The following is a 17,125-nucleotide window of genomic DNA, read 5'->3' on the forward strand; positions in this document are numbered from 1 at the left end:
TTTGTCGTGATCTGGCGCCCCACATTTTTTCCCGATCTTTTAAATCACCGCCATTACTATCTTTTCACTCTTTAATTATTTTTGAGTTCCCGAAGGAGGAAGATCAGATCCAGCACTACACCATTACTTTTCAACAACCGTATTAATGAGCAGAACGGCTGAAAGAGAAAAGAACCAGCCTCGAGCCGTCGTAGCATTTATCAGTCATAGATTTCATCATCACCGACTCAAGAAATACAGCAAAAGATCAAATTTGTTAATCATGAGCAGTAGAGACTTCATCAGCAAGTTAAAGTGGTGAAGACCCTTTCCCGCACTATAAAATGCAGACACAGCAGTGTAGAAAAAGATAGATTGAAAGTCCTTTTGTAACACACAGCAGTGTAGAACAAGAGAGTTTTTTTTGTATTGCACAACAGTGCTGAAATTTTCTGAGATAGTTGTTTTTGGAATTGAAGCGTTCCTGTTGTAATCCCTCTGTTAAGAGGAAGATGCTCTTTAGCATAATATTTGGTGAAGATCCCTTTACGTGAGGAAGACTTATTTTATCAGTTAGTTTATCGTTCATAAATAGAAGATTTTTTTTGCCTGTTGCTGTTACACCGTAACTCAAAAAATACTTGACGTAAAAAATTTACGTTGCTGCAACACCACGAACAGCGTTGCTGCAACACAAGTTACAGCAACTGAAAAAAACTGTGTTGTTGCAACACCGTTTCCAGAGAACGAATTTTTCTGTTTTTCTGAGTTAAAAACAGAGTATTTTTCTGTGTCAAAAACAGAGTATTATTTTGATCAGTTTTTGATCCTGAGGCAAAGTAGAGTATTATTTTATGCTCTGTTCTTGTGTTTTTGAATTATCAGAAAACAGAGTATTACTCTCTGTTCATATTTTTGTTGTTTCAGAATTTATCAGAAAATTCTCAACAGTGGAAACAGAGGATTTTTCCACTGTATTTTGTTTGGAATAACCAGAAATTCCCGACATGGTATCAGAGCTTGTCCAGGCTCTTTGAAGACATCAAAGAAGCTGAAAGAAGATTTGTTGCTGCAGCAAATTATCCAGCAGAGCGAAAACGTTGTCAAGGTATTTTTCAGATTAGTTTTTTGTGTAGCTGCTGAAGACAATTAAGTGATTTTTTTTACAGTCAAGTATTGCAAGAATGGCCAGCACCAGCGTGGGTATGTTTAATACCCAGCTCCCACAGTTCAATGGGAAAAATTATGACTACTGGGCAATAACCATGAGAGCCGTGTTTGCCTCACAAGATTTATGGGAACTTGTTGAATATGGATTTGAAGAACCAGCAAATGAAGAAGAGTTTATTGGATTAACTCAGGCAGAGAAAGAGCTGTTGAAGAGCAATAAGAAGAAGGACTCAAAAGCCTTTGTACTTTTATATCAAGCAGTGCATGAGAGTGTGTTTCCGAGGATAGCAGCAGCCAAGACATCCAGAGAAGCATGGAAAACTCTCAAGACAGCCTATCAAGGCATGGAGAAAGTGAAGACAACAAAACTACAGTTGCTGAGGAAAGATTTTGAGAACCTGCGTATGAAGGAGTCAGACAATATTGACTCATTCTTCACACAAGCAATTGGTTTGGTCACACAGATAAGGTCTCATGGAGAAACTCTTGAAGAAAGGAGGATTGTGGAGAAACTATTGAGGTGCCTACCCTCAAAGTTTGATGTGATTGTCACCACCATAGAAGAGACAAAGGATCTCTCAAATTTTTCAGTTGATGAACTTCATGCATCACTGATAACACATGAGCAGAGGTTGAGTAGAAATGAAAACTCATCTCTAGAGCAAGCATTCAAGACCCAGATGTCATTTGGAAGAGGAAGAGGTCAAGGCAGAGGAAACAAGAGAGGAAGAGGAAGAACCCAATACAGAGGCGGAAGAAACAGTCCAACAAACATTCAAGGAAGAGGCAGCAATCCAAATCAGAACCAAGGCCATGGCAGCAGTCAACAAAGTAGACAACATCATGCTCAAGGACAAAGGTATGAAAAATCCAATGTCCAATGTTATTATTGTAAAAAATATGGGCACTATGCAAATGAATGTAGGAAAAAGCAGCATGATATGAGTAATAGATCTAGTGCAAATATCACTAGAGAAAATATCAGTCAAGATAATGTGTTGTTAGTTTGTAATATGGCTGAAACAAACAGTGAGGATATATGGTTTCTAGATTCTGGTTGCAGCAACCATATGACAGGAAACATAGCCCTGTTTTCTGTTTTAGATCAAAGTGTGTAGTCACAAGTCACACTTGGGACTGATAGTAAAATTTCTATTATGGGAAAAGGAGAAGTTAAAATATTTACAAAGAAAGGTGAAAAGAAAACCATAGCAGATGTCTATTATGTTCCTGGAATGAAGTGTAATCTCTTGAGTATTGGACAACTTGTTCAGAAGGGTTACAATGTTTTCTTTAAGAATGATGTATGCACCATCATGGACAGATTACCCAGTAAACGTTGTATTGCTGAAGTGAAGATGACAAGGAACAGGATGTTCCCTCTCAGAATAAAAGCAGATTTGAAAAATAAAGAAGTAATTGCAGCAGTGACACAAGAGGCTCTCCAAAGCATACCAAAAGATGAAAATTGGTTGTGGCATTTGAGATTTGGACATCTCAACTTTGGAGGTCTTAATTTGTTGAGTAGAAGAGGAATGGTAAGAGGATTACCATTGATAGAAAAGCCAGACAGCCTTTGTGAAGGTTGTATATTGGGAAAACAACACAGAGAAAGTTTTCCAACTGGGAAAAGCATAAGGGCAAAAGCACCTTTAGAAATTGTCCACTCAGATTTATGTGGACCGATGTAAGCTCCATCACTTACAGGTAGCCAATATTTTCTAACATTTATTGATGACTTTACCAGAAAGACTTGGGTTTATTTTTTGAAGAATAAGAGTGAAGTGTTTGAAAAATTTCAAAATTTCAAAGCACTTGTAGAAAATCAAAGTGGGCTGCGTATCAAGGTTTTGAGAACTGACAGAGGAGGTGAGTATATCTCCAAAGAATTTTTACGTTTTTGCAGAGAAAATGGAATTCATAAGCAATTTACAGCAAGGTACACCCCGCAGCAAAATGGAGTTGCTGAAAGGAAAAACAGAACAATCATGGATATGGCGAGGAGCATGTTGAAGGCAAAGCATTTGCCAAATGATTATTGGGCTGAAGCTGTACACTGTGCAGTATATATTTTGAATAGATGTCCTACAAAAGTAGTGATGAACAAAGTGCCAGAAGAAGCATGGAGTAGGAAAAAGCAAGGAGTCACCCACATGAAAGTTTTTGGTTGTGTGGCTTATGCACACATTCCAGATCAGCTAAGGAAGAAATTGGACAGCAAAGGGGAGAAATGTATTTTCATTGGATACAGTGAAGAATCCAAAGCTTACAGGTTGTATATCCCATCCACCAAGAAGTTTTTTGTGAGCAGAGATGTTCAATTTATTGAAGAGGAAGCTTGGGATGGAAGCATAGAGAAAACAGTTAATGTTAAAAACTGTTTGTCTCGTGATGATGATGATGAGGAGTTGGCTGAAACACATCCCCAAACAGCAGTGCCAACAACAGAACAACAAGAGACACCCTTGAGGAGAAATGAGAGTGCTTCTCCAAGCACACCACAGGGAGGAAATTCAAGTGCATCTACAATCACTTGCACACCGAATGAAAGAGGTAAGAAATTCAGAAATTTAAGTGATATTTATGATGAATGAATGAATTCCCTGTTTGCTTTGTATTGTCACGTTGATGACCCTGTTCATTTCGAAGAAGCAATTAAAGATAAGAAATGGATAGAAGCTATGGATGAGGAGATGAATGCAATAGAAAGAAATAAGACATGGGATTTAGTTGAGCTACCAAAAGGTAAAGAAGTCATTGGAGTTAAATGGGTCTACAAGACCAAGAGTAATGCTGAAGGAAAGATAGAAAGGCATAAGGCAAGACTTGTTGTCAAGGGATACAAGTAGCAGTATGGGAGAGATTATGAGGAGACTTTCGCGCCAGTTGCAAGAATGGAAACCGTGAGAGCAGTGTTGTCCATAGCAACACAAAACAAATGGAAAGTTTACCAAATGGACGTGAAGTCAGCATTCTTGAATGGAGTACTAATGGCAAAGGTTTACATCGAGCAACCTCTAGGCTATGAGAAGAAAGGCCAAGAGCACAAAGTCTGCAGATTGAAGAAAGCTCTTTATGGGCTAAAGCAAGCACTAAGAGCATGGTACAGTAGGATAGATTCCTATCTACTGGAGAACAGATTTGATAAGTGTGAGGGAGAACCCACTATTTACATCAAAGAAAAGGACTGTAAAATTTTAATTGTTGTGTTATATGTTGATGATGTGATTTTTACAGGTAATGATAACTACCTCATTGAAAATTTCAAATCAGTCATGAAAGAAGAATTTGAGATGACTGACATGGGTTTGCTGAGATACTTCTTAGGAATAGAAGTAGATCAAAATGAAAATGGAATTTTTATTTCACAGGCAAAATATGTAAATGAAGTGTTGAACAGATTTAACATGCAGGATAGCAAGGCAGCAATCACTCCCATAGTGATGGGATTAAAACTCAGCAAAGAAGACAGCAGCAAGGATTTTGACCCTAGTGTGTACAAGAGCATAGTTGGCAGCCTTATGTATTTGACTGCAACTAGGCCAGACATAATGTATGCTGTTAGTTTAATTTCCAGATTCATGGAGAAGCCAAAAGAAACACATTGGCAGGCAGCAAAGAGAATTCTGAGATATGTTAAAGGTACAAAAAGGTATGGCATATTTTATACTGTTTCAGAATGTTCAGATTTAGTTGGATACACAGATAGTGATTGGGCTGGAAGTGTAGATGACCAGAAAAGCACATCTGGTTACATTTTTCACATAGGTTCAGGAGCCATTTCATGGGCTTCCAAGAAACAGCCAATTGTGGCATTGTCTACACCAGAAGCAGAGTATGTGGCAGCTACAGCGGCAGCATGTCAAGCGGTTTGGATGAGGAGAATGTTGAGAAGTCTATGCCAGGAGCAGGCAACAGCAACGATTATTTTTTGTGACAATAGCTCAGCTATTGCATTATCCAAGAACTCTGTATTCCACAAGAGAACAAAACACATAGACACAAAGTTTCACTACCTCAGAGAATTGGTGAACAATGGAGAAATCATTTTACAACATTGCAGGACTCAGGAATAGGTTGCGGATATTCTGACAAAGCCATTGGATCATAAAAGTTTTGAGTTTTTAAGGAAACTTCTGGGTATGACTGATAACCCAGCAGTTGAAATTAAAGGGGAGTGTTGAAATTATAATTTCAACTGCAGTGAACAGAATAGCAGCAGCTACTTTATTCATTTGTCGTGATCTGGCACCCCACAGTTTTTCCCGATCTTTTAAATCACCGCCATTACTATCTTTTCACTCTTTAATTATTTTTGAGTTCCCGAAGGAGGAAGATCAGATCCAGCACTACACCATTACTTTTCAACAACCATATTAATGAGTAGAACGGCTGAAAGAGAAAAGAACCAGCCTCGAGCCGTCGTAGCATTTATCAGTCATAGATTTCATCATCACCGACTCAAGAAATACAGCAAAAGATCAAATCTGTTAATCATGAGCAGTAGAGACTTCATCAGCAAGTTAAAGCGGTGAAGACCCTTTCCCGCACTATAAAATGCAGACACAGCAGTGTAGAAAAAGATAGATTGAAAGTCCTTTTGTAACACACAACAGTGTAGAACAAGAGAGTTTTTTTTGTATTGCACAACAGTGCTGAAATTTTATGAGATAGTTGCTTTTGGAACTGAAGCGTTCATGTTGTAATCCCTCTGTCAAGAGGAAGATGCTCTTTAGCATAATATTTGGTGAAGATCCCTCTACGTGAGGAAGACTTATTTTATCAGTTAGTTTATCGTTCATAAATAGAAGTTTTTTTTTGCCTATTGCTGTTACACCGTAACTCAAAAAATACTTGACGTCAAAAAGTTACATTGCTGCAACACCACGAACAGTGTTGCTGAAACACAAGTTACAGCAACTGAAAAAAACTGTGTTGCTGCAACACCGTTTCCAGAGAACGAATTTTTCTGTTTTCCTGAGTTAAAAACAGAGTATTTTTTGTGTCAAAAATAGAGTATTATTTTGATCAGTTTTTGATCCTGAGGCAAAGTAGAGTATTATTTTATGCTCTGTTCTTGTGTTTTTGAATTATCAGAAAATAGAGTATTACTCTCTGTTCATATTTTTGTTGTTTCGGAATTTATCAGAAAATTCTCAACAGTGGAAACAGAGGATTTTTCCACTGTATTTTGTTTGGAATAACCAGAAATTCCCGACAAATGTCAGGGTTTCACCCTGTCAAAAATCGAACGAATAAAAAAAAATTATGAGACTACTGATACTATTGAAAACGTAAATGAAAGGATTCCAATTCAAATAATTGTAAATACGGAACGAAAGCTACCAAATTAGCAAAGTTGGAACCTGTATCATATACATAGCTGTGTTCTTAAGAACCCTAACTAAATTATGTTAGACACAGTCAATAGATGAAAGAATAACTCAGGTAAGGTAGCCACAGAGCGACACCATTGTTTTGCAGAATGACGAAATGAACTCCAATTACCAAAATGACAATGAAAAGGGGCTAGGTTTAATTCAAAAAATCACCACCATTCGACCATCTCGAGGAGGTCAACACCATCGATTGCTAAGGTACCATCACATGCCATCACATGTGGTATTCACATGGGTGTGATCATGTGTCTATCCTTCGTTATTCTAAGTGGACAAATGAATAGATGCGTGCAGAAACCAAAAAGGACACCACATTAAAATCGACACTAGTGTATGCATACTATACCACAACTTGCAATGAACCCGAGGATAACGAAACATATTGTATTGATATATAAAGACCATGGAGATTATGTGAAATGTGTCCTATAATATATGCAAGAGATGGGTAAAATAAATTTGAATAATGATTGATCACTGACCTATATTAATACCATATGGGAATTCCCAAAACATAGGTACTTCTCATATTATAACATTAGGTATGAGGAATAAAAAAAAATGGGAGACTTGTAATAAGAACAAAATCTGATTATAATGTGCGCTCATTAATAACTTTTCTAGCCACGGGTTTGGCCTAACACTATTGATGATTAGAATTTTAATGTGGACAATAAATACAAATTAGACCTAAGCGTACCAAATGGGGTCAGATGCCACATGGAGTATAAGTGATGAACATAATGACGAAATCAACTGAACAATGAAAAGTTGTAATTGATAATTAAATTTAGGAATGTAAGTATTCCTAACACTATTGATGATTAGAATTTTAATGTGGACAATAAATACAAATTAGACCTAAGCGTACCAAATGGGGTCAGATGCCACATGGAGTATAAGTGATGAACATAATGACGAAATAAACTGAACAATGAAAAGTTGTAATTGATAATTAAATTTAGGAATGTAGAAATACTTATACATGTGTAGAAATCAAACAGTGGTAAAATAGAAAAAGAAAGTTTTAAGAAAAAGGGGTATGTGATAAATGTATCGAACAAAGCTTGTGGGGAGGGTTTCCTTTCTAAAAATTTCCTTATTGCTTGTTGACACGAGTGTTATAGGGGTATTTACTTTATGGCCCAAACCTACAAGCCTAGTCGAGAGATGATACTTCTAGGGAACCTCATAAGGTATTGGTCACCCCCTGAGGCATTTTACTCATTCATGTTTCCCTCAGGGTTATACTCTGATGATATTTACTCTTGCATTTGTGGCAATTCCTTCACTTTTGTTTTATAGGTGTTGTTATGCAACTTCACCATTTATATTGAGTTTTTCATTCCCATAGATGATACTAGGTTGTCCGTTTGGAAACCTCTTACAAGAATTTTAACTTTCTTTATACCCTATTGTTTTGGAAAAGGCATTACTATGTTGAGAAATTATTGCAATGTTTTTCTTGCCTTTCTAACAAGATTTGTATTTCCCTGTCACATGCGAGTCATAACTATGGCATGCCTTCTCAGTGACCCTAATCGAATACTCTCCTTGATAATAAGAAACCTTTAAGTCATACTTGGATCTTCTAACCCATAAGTTGGGTGCCCTACATATTTTGGTTGAAACTGCATGTTTCCTTCTTAGAATATTCACACTCCCTGGACTAGATTTTATGTATTTCTTTTATGGCACTCAGAGGCATGCCTATATAATGATTATGTGATTTAATTTAGGTTCTCTTATGAACCTCTATAATTATTTATTTATGGCTAGTGAGTTGGTTGATGCTACTTATTCAAGCATATTGTACTCAAACATTTTACTAGAGCTAATATAATGGATTGATGATATTTGGCATGCCTATCATCTGCACGTTCCTTACTAATTTCTGAGCTTCATTGACTGGTTCAATTATCTTATATAGAGTACAAAAAGTTTATAGTTCTGTATCGGATTATGGTTTCATTTTTATTTTATGTATACAATTCACTTTTATGACGAATTTGTTTCTTTATATATATATGTCCTTCAAGGTGATACAACCCTCTAATTTTGGGCTACCCTATTCCACGATTTAGTAATTCATATATTATGGTGCACTTACCTCAATTATTATACTTTAGTGACTTAATCTCCACACAACGTTAGAGGTATAACTTTTCATGCCACAAACCTAGCTACTATCCTATTTATGGAGTTCTAATTGAGAAAAACCTAGTTTATTTAGTTTTTCCTAAACAAAACTTAGATGTTTCTCTCATAGGATTTTCCTTAATTTTAGTTAGCAATAGGTATCTATATATTTTGTGGAATTATCCTTAATCAAATTTTGCATGGTATGCTTATCTCCTTTAATTAGTTCCTAATGCTCAAAGGGATAGTTCTCCTTATGACTTTATATATATAGTATGAATGATATAAAATCCATGTTATAAAATCTCCTTTTTTTTTGTAACCCTTAGACTTTAGACTAAACTTAATCTCGGTTTTTCTCCATTGATTACATTCTATACAAAGTCATAACCTTTGAAACCATAATTTTCCAAGATAACATATCCATATAGCATTTTCTTATAAGGAATCCTAACATTATGGTTGTTAATAATAGTTTGCATGCCTAGATAAGTTTGTGCTAATAGGTATATGACACTAGCTTCCCTTGTTGAGTTTGTATTCCATGTTTCCTTTAATAAACTAAGTAATACATAATTACATTACATGTTTGCCATATTAGTTTAGAAGAAATCCTTATTGTCCATATAACATGTTTAATTACACACAAAAATCCTTATAATTATAATATCCATAAACATTTCCATCCAAGTCCAGACACACAAACCACTTAAACCATCCAAATGTATATGTGGAAACTATTCAATTCATCCTAGAAAACTAGATTAAAGACCATAATGATAAAGTTAGATTAGGCAAAGAAACGTTAACGGAAAGTCAACAGAGAGCTTTTCAACAAGGCTAAAAAAAACCAATATGTAGATACATGGTGGAGTTTTTTAACAACGACCAAATTAAACAAAATCCAAACATTATTTAAAACCATAGGCTCAATAGGCATCTTTTACGGAACAACATAATGGAAAGAAACACCTACAACATTTGTATATAATCGGAAAATTCAAATTTATAAAAGTATCAATCTCAATCCAAGTCCAAGGAAAACTATATTGACAAATCATTACTTTAAATCCTCAAACTGATAGATAATAAGAAACATGTAAATTTCAATCTCTGACGTTTATCTCAAATGTCACATACCCAACTTATGTAGCCATTTGTTTTTTAAGTACTACTAATGAGTTTTATGTCTAAGCTTGTATGTCTATGTATAAAGACCATGATCATGGAAGTGAACCACTCGGACTTAAATTTTCCAACATACTAACCCATGGTATATTTCAATTTATGGAGCATTGGCCTTATATAATAATTAATGTTATCAACCTCTTATTTAATTTGTTTATGAATTACTCCATATGGTTCTTATGGCGTGCTATGAATAACCCCTACGAGGCGCTTTAGATTTTATATATCATATTCATAATGGAGGTGGTTATATGAGAATAAATTTTATAGGCAATGGAGTCATCATGGGTGAACAACAGGGTGTGGTTGTTTTATCTAGCTAGGGTGCATTCCACTTGCTCTCTAGAGATTGGTGAATTGTCCCTCATTCACTTCGTGTTCATATGTCATTGTACCAGTCTACAGGCGCCCATGGAAATCTCCATTTAATGGAATCAAGGGATAAGATTTGTGTTAAGCCAAACCATAATCTGTGACCTTTATGTGTTGAAACTTCTGTCTAGTTTACCTTATTGTATTTTTCTTTGGGGCCACGTAGACTGCAAAGGTTTTCCATTGATCACTGAGTTATGGAGGCTCCTTCGCACACATGTAACTTCTCTGCTCAACTACTCCGCTGCGTGGGTTCAAACAAACCAAGTAATGGAAGTTCCATGTGATTTCACCATATGAGCTGCAAGGTATTCGTTTAGTTCGTTTCACTATATGCAGGTTGATTTTACTTTCTTTTGATTTCCCTCTTTGGAATTACTTAACTCATCAATGCTCGCTATGTGTCAGAGAACTCGCCATCTGATGGAAGCCGTGCGGAAGGTTGGTGTTGGAGGAAGAATGATCGCATTTTCCTTTGGCTCTTAGAACCCGTCACAGGTGGGTCATTCTCTAATAATTTCCAAAGGAAATTTGGGGTTTGTGTGTAATGTCAGTGAACTCGATTCAATGTTTATTTATTTTTCCTTTTCATTCTACTCTAACTCAATTTGGGTTTTAGTGTGGGTTTCCGTCTCCCTTCTTAACTTACCCAGGTATTAGAGATACCTAACGTGGTTATGTGTTTTGCATAATCAATTAATTGATATTCGAAGTCATTTCGTAATGGTTTACTCCTTGTTAGGTACCGGAGTTATGGCACTGGTTACGTTTTTTATTCCTTTTAATGTTACCATTTCCCATGTGAGGAGTAAAGTGGTACTACCTGCCTCTACTTCACAGGTGAGTTGGTAGGTGTTCTCTTTTTAAATATTTTTCCTTATTTCTTTAGGTGAAACCCTATGAATTTCCCATGGCTCCTTGTGCTCATGTTCCTTTTTCTCGTCTTCCGGAAGTGTTATTTCACACCGTGTACCATTTAAATCTTCTTTTGTGGATAGGGTAAGTGGCACTCCTATGTCCCGTTGCTTCTACTACATCACTTTTATAGCTTTTTTAGTTGGTATCCACATGGTAAGAAGATCCAAATGGTCTCTGTGAGTTCCCCATGAACAAAGTTGAATCAGATATCGCAACCCCGGTCATATACTCCCATTCCAAGCGCTCTCCATAGACTCTGTCACAGGCATGATGTTTGAAATGATCTATTCTGAAGTCGCAACACTGAACGCTAAAATATCTTTGAGCCACCCCAATTTCTATGAAATAAATAGATATAGTTCTCTTCCGTGTGCTCTACGAACAAATACTCCCTCCAAAGTATATACTACAATTAATTTGAATTCAATTCCATATTCAGATATTTTCACCACTTCAGATCTTGAAATTCGGATCCGCCTCCCCTCCCCGTCTCCGTGATGTATTTATAGACTTTGACTCTTTGTGAGTATTGTATATCCCGTCATGTATTTAGAGATTATGCCTGTTTGTGAGTATTCTATATGCATGAAATAGTTTATGTGCAAGTGCAAATCAGCCCTACGCAGCATTTCTACCATAATTTTTGTTGTGTCGAACCAATAGCTTGGAATCATCTATCATTATTCAGCAATCGATCTTTTCAGCCATATCCCATTAAGGGCATAGAAGTTGCTATTATTGCCACATCGTTTTTAACACAAAAGTAAACTGATAATGCCATTGCCCATGTAAATGAAAATCAGTGTGTCTGTTGTTGTAGATGCTGCTCTCACCTTATTTTTTATGACGTTGTTGTTTAAGGAAGTCTCCGCCACATGCAGGCAAATCCATGGGATTAGTGCTAAGATAATGAATTTCATTCTTCCTTTGAAGCGGTGGTATCAGTAGAAGGTTTGGCTCTATGGCAATCACTTCCAGATGGTCAACCCAACATCCATGTTCCAAAACCGCCACCACCACCACCTCAATGCAGTATTGTTGGTTCCTCGTTCGAACCGCCGTTAGCCAGAAAATTTTGCGGGCCTCATTACGATAAAAATATTCCATGACCAGCCAGTCCACGAACAAGGTGGATGGCAAGACAGATAACGAGGAATATTCAGACTTGCATTAATGCTTGAAAGCACAAATCGGCAGCACTTTGACTTTGATTATTTAATTCTATTATAAAACCCAGGGCCTTCTCGCACTAGTATATAAAACCCAGTGCCTCCCCTCACTAGTATATCCTATATATGGTTATCGTTTGCATGTTCTCGTTCGTCCTAGGATATATTTTGATCTTTGTAGTATTTTCTTTCATGTTCCGATACATCTGTTACCTATTCCGCAACAAAATATAATTTTGTTTTCTCTTGATTATAATGGATTATTTGTTGGAATAATCTTTTGATTTCTTTTAATTATAATGGATTATTTGCTGGAATAATCTTGGCACATATCGTTCTGGTTAAATATAACTGAAAGAGGCTGAGTTGCAAACAATTTTTTTTTGCTAATACAACGCATATTTGTTTCAGGAAACTGATCTCTACTTCCATGTCTTATACTAAAAATTTAAAGATCGACCTTGTTAGGTTAGATGGGCATATAATAATATTAAATATGCTCTCTCCCTAATGTTTAAAAATGTTATGTGGGAGGTATTTAAGTTATATTATAATAATGCTATTTTAATTATTAAACAGAATAGTTCAATTTTTTTGTAATTTTCGTGTATTACTGAAGTCAAATATACACGACATTTAATATATTAAATTTTCAAAGTTGAAGGTTATGTATTTTAGCTTGATTTTTCCGTAAAGTGAATTATTTTTAGTGAATTATTTTTAATGTGAAAAAATAATTACGACGAATTTTATTAGAAAAAACATTGGCCTTCCGGATGAATTTTGTTAGAAATTTTGAAGTATAGATTATCAAATATTGTTCGATGTGATTTATAAGAAAATTTTGTTGTAAAAATTATAAAAGTTTTGAATGATAAGTTTATATTATTATGTTTAAATTTGAAAATAAATTATTGTTTTATAAAAATTGAATAAAAAGTAAAATTAGGATATTTTTAATTTAGAAAGTTAAAAGTGTCTTTTTGTTTTGATCCATATAAAAAAAATAGCGTTGGTAAAATAAGAACAAATTGTTATGAGGTTGAAAGTAAAGCATGGTATTGAAGTACGTACGTTTGGTAAAATAAAAACAAATTGTTATGAGGTTTAAAGCAAAACATGATATTGAACTACATACATTTTATGTCATCAAACTTTCAAATATAGTTCCTTAACTTTGGTATGATATATCACATATAGTTTAAGTGAATGCTAATCATTATTACGAATGATGAGTTCAACTATTTTATTTAAAGATTAAAATAAATAAAAATAAATTAAAAATGCACAAGATTAAAGAAAAACCATCATTCTAATGTTGATTCTTTTGGGTATTTAGAAATTTGTTTTTCTATAAACTCAGAATTAAAAATATCAAATATGTTTTTGAAGGACATCGAACTAGGAACATAGCATTGATCATTATTTTTATCATTATTTCATTTTTTATTTTCTATTTTTAATATGATTTTAATTTTTTTGGTTGTGACAAGTCTCTAGATAGTTTCTAGTAATAAACAATATATACATGTGTGATATTCCATATTTAAAATGCCGACTACATCTTCTCTAAAAACACTACAACAAAATAGGCCATTAGTGCCAGAAATAGTGTCATAATTGAGTGTTTTTTAGCATTTGAATTATCTTCAATTAGCATTGAGAAACCCGAGGTAAAATAGAATCTTCACCTGGGTAGCCTGAATAGAACTAGAACCTTCACATGGGTAGTGTGAATAGTTTAAATAGAGCGGGAAACAATTTTTTCTATTCTTGTTTCCATTGTTGTGTCCATTTGTACTTCTAGTTTTGCTCCCAATTGTGCTTCCTATTTTTCTTCTGGTATGGCATGGAAAATCGACTATTTTATGGCTTCCTAATTAACACCAAGTTATACTTTCATTATAACATCCTTTGTTGCATCAAATTTTGCTTCCAATATAGAATCACTTGTTGCATCTAGATTTGATTCCATTATGGCATCTTCTTTAGCTTCTAATATGGCTTCCATTGTAGTGTCTTTTATTTCTTTTAATATTGCTTCTTGGTTTTCTACCTGAATGACTTCTTTGTTTCTTTCTTTAGGAAGGCCAAGTTTGGCTTCTAATATTGCGTCCATTATTACATGTTTGTTTGTTACTGAATTGCTTCTATTTTTGCTTCATAGCTAATGCAAAGTTTGGGTACTAGTATTGCTTCAGTTATTACTTCTTGATTTTCTACAATTCCTTATTTATTTTACTTCTCAGGGAATTCCATGTCTCGCTTTTGATATTGCTTGAAATATTACTTCTTTATTTGCTACCTAATTTCTTTAGTATTTTCTTCTTAGGTTAAGCCATGTTTGGCTACTAATATTCCTTCCGTTATTACCTCTTTGTTTACTACCTAATTGCCTGTTTTTTTCCTTCCTAGGTAATGCCAAGTTTTGCTTCCCATATTGCTTCTAGTGTGCTTCTAGTTTAACATCCATTTTTGCCTCCTTCCTTGCTTCTAGAATTGGTTCCATGTTAGTCCTATTATTTGCTTCCTTTTAGTTGGAGGGTTTGCTTCCTTTTAGTGTTGGGATTTTATTCTTAATTAGCCTCCAATTGTTCTTCTTGTTAAGCAGCCAATTTAGCTTCCTATTTAGAGCCAATAATAGCTCCAAGTGTGGTTTCCAATTTAACATCTAATTTTACTTTCATTTTAGTGCCACAGTCTACTTTCATTTTAAGAACTCATTATGCTTCCCTTATAGCTACCATTTATTATTTATTATTTCAATTAAATTAGTTAAGTACATCATGCTTATTAAATAGGTTTTATGATTATAAAGTGAGTCATATTGCACTTGAGATATTTTATAGCATACAATTTATAAAGATTTTTAAGAGAAATGGACATCCATACAAACTAACAACATTTTTTTCAACTATAACCCATATTTTTATATTGTTAATAAACAAAATAGTTGGCCATGACTAGCTACACATAATGTAGACCCAAATTCACATCACAGAGATTTCCATAGTATAGCCCTTTCAGGTTTCTTATACTTACAAACCACACAACAACATTTGCATGAAATAGAAATATATGTTTTTAAACTATAACCAATATTTTTATATTATTAATTAAAAGAATTGTTGGTCTGTCACCATCTACACATAATGCAACCCTATATAATATATGTAAAAATGATATAATTCAAAATGATACAACTCAATATGGTAATGTAGGTGAAAATGATACATATGATAATAAAAATTAAAGGAGACATCATAATGATTTATCAACGATGATCCATGATGGAGTCTATATGATAAATGTCACTAGCTATGATAGATTTCACTAGATACTACCAACTTATTGCTCATCATCATCATCATGTCTATCGTGATAATCATCATCAATGTCATCATCGTCGTCGTCTACCTCGGTGTCCTCTCCATCTACCTCATCATCATTGTCTCAAATGTTTGAACCATACCCAACATAATCTGGAACGATCTCAAGATCAAATCAATCTTTTGGAAGACTCGTGTTCTCCAAAAAAACATTCAAAATGAAAGTTTATTTATTTCATCAATATTTAATATATATTTGTTATATTTCTAATATTACAACATATGAAACGAAACCATAATCATATTACATCATATCAAAGTTAAAATATAAACCATAATAAAATTTCAATTAAGTTACAACTAATATGTCATTACTATGATGTAAAACATGCAAAAAAATATAATTAAAGTTATTAAAGTATGGAGGAGGATAGAGGATAGAAATCTAGCCACTACTTTTTATAGGAATGAGCAGGTGTAGCAAAAACAAGGGGACAAGGGTCAATCATAGACATAGAAATTGGCCCTAGAGCAACAATGCTTGCAAGGATTCTTTTTTTGAGCATGCCACTATGGAAGCGGGGGTGTAGTACTCCCCTCCTAGGCTATTTTAAGAGCTCTGGAGCAGCTAGACTCCCTAACTTCCCCTACAACTAGTGTACCAAAGGCTTGAAGACACCCTAAATATGGAAAAAGGTTACCAAATACATGGGGATAGAAGGAGGATCGAGTGGCTCAAGGATGAGAAATATTTTTTGTGTTGGGCACCTGTTGGAGCTCAATTTTTTTTTTGTGAAATTTTACTTAAACGATTAGGGTTTCCTATTTAATAGGAAATTATAAAACGGTGTGCTTTCTAGGGGCATAGATAGAAATATAGAAACAAATAGATAATGATAGAGACGAAGAGCACCGAAATTATAAATCTTTATGTATCATTAAATCTCAATCATTCATGCCACCATGCCTTTCTATTGACTAGCTTGTGTGTTGTGTAGTGTACTAGCCCCTGCTTGGAAGATAGGGCCCTCCTTCTTAGCAGGATGCATTGGTTATGAAAGTATTGTATCTTTTTTATTTATTTCCTCTTAGTGATAATTAATATGTGATTGTTATTACTGTTATTATTAGAATTTTTTATGCTTTAGTGATTGCAAAATCCTAACCTCTATATTGTGTGAAAACATATGTCTTGCACCGGTCCCTTTGTTAGTGTGACAATTATTTAATTCCCATTATAGTTTAATGGTGTGTTAATTTCATTTGAATGTCTTTTCCAACATTTGTTAAGAGAATGATTTCCAGGAGTGACGTTCTTTTGTAAATAAGAGTGACTCTGTAACAAAGTGGTTTTATTCTGAATTGTGTGTTTATTTCTTGAGAGTGTGATCAAGGTTTCAGAGTGTAATGACCAAAGTCTTGACTTGTTGAGAGTGTGGTTACAATGATTGAGCTTGAGATT

Source organism: Pinus tabuliformis, chromosome 3_2 (assembly GCF_031772625.1).
Source record: "Pinus tabuliformis cultivar Carrire ecotype Pingquan chromosome 3_2, CPIR1, whole genome shotgun sequence".
NCBI lineage: Eukaryota > Viridiplantae > Streptophyta > Pinopsida > Pinales > Pinaceae > Pinus > Pinus tabuliformis.